Here is a 930-nt window from a genome sequence, read left to right as displayed (position 1 = left end):
TTTTGTATGTTGGCAGTGTAATAATGATGGAGTGTTGAGTATAAAGTGGTCAGAGGGCTTTACACAGACAGTCACCTGCTTTGAATAGACAAGATTACAGGGTCTCTTTTAAGGAGAACTATGAGGGGGAGGGGCTTTTCACTCACCTCATAGTTCTAGCCGACCTGTGACAATGAGACTGTCACAGGTCGGCTCAGTAGATCGGGAGGTAAGCGAACACATGCCGGCGTTCGCTCACTTCGCGATCCTGTCACGGCTCTCTGCCGTTACAGGGGAGGGGCTGGATTCCCCACTCCCCGCTCCGATCCGCCAGCGCTGACTGGCGGAACGGACGGGGGAGGGGGCGGGTACAGCTGGCTCTGCCTCTAGATAGGCAGAGCCAGCTGTCACTCACGCTGCTGGGCGATCCCGGCATAATTGTCGGGATCCGCTTCAGCATCTCATTATCCGCGAGCAGCAGCTCGCGGTATACTGAGCTTAGGGTGACGGGAGGACGCTAGTTTGTGTCCTCCCGTTACCCTTAGGAGAACTATGGGGAAAAGCCCTGACCCCATAGTTCTCCTTTAACAGCATCTCCAGACAGACTTTCCATCACTTCCTGTCTTATAGGAACACAGACATCAACAATAATCTCCAGAGGAGTGGGGTCTTCAAGCACTGGGCCTGCTACTTTATGCTGGAGCCGCGGTAAGGCGCATCACTTGTTTTTGAAGGATTTTAGGCAGCTTGTCCTCCGGTACACAAGAACACGGTGAACTCTGCCACAACGTATCAGATATGCAGGAAAGAAGGTGCCAAACATTACATTTCCAGATTCAGTTTAGAATAGCGATGATTACAATTTTAAATCTGCGCTAATGGGTATTCCTAACATAACTAAATAAAATAAAATATAATATAATATATAAATCAATCAAAAGCTGCAGCACT

At 49.2% G+C, this 930-nt stretch overlaps 1 protein-coding gene across 2 annotated transcripts in view; it reads right to left on the bottom strand.

Annotated features, from left to right (window-relative positions):
• Positions 1-930, bottom strand: part of XPNPEP1 (X-prolyl aminopeptidase 1) — a 25,228-nt gene that overhangs the window by 6,090 nt on the left and 18,208 nt on the right. The window lies entirely within an intron of this gene.

Source organism: Nanorana parkeri, unplaced genomic scaffold, assembly GCF_000935625.1.
Source record: "Nanorana parkeri isolate BGI_ZX_2015 unplaced genomic scaffold, ASM93562v1 scaffold742, whole genome shotgun sequence".
In the NCBI taxonomy this organism is placed as follows: domain Eukaryota; kingdom Metazoa; phylum Chordata; class Amphibia; order Anura; family Dicroglossidae; genus Nanorana; species Nanorana parkeri.
The sequence above is the reverse complement of the archived record's forward strand: the minus strand, read 5'-3'. Positions and strand labels throughout refer to the sequence as shown.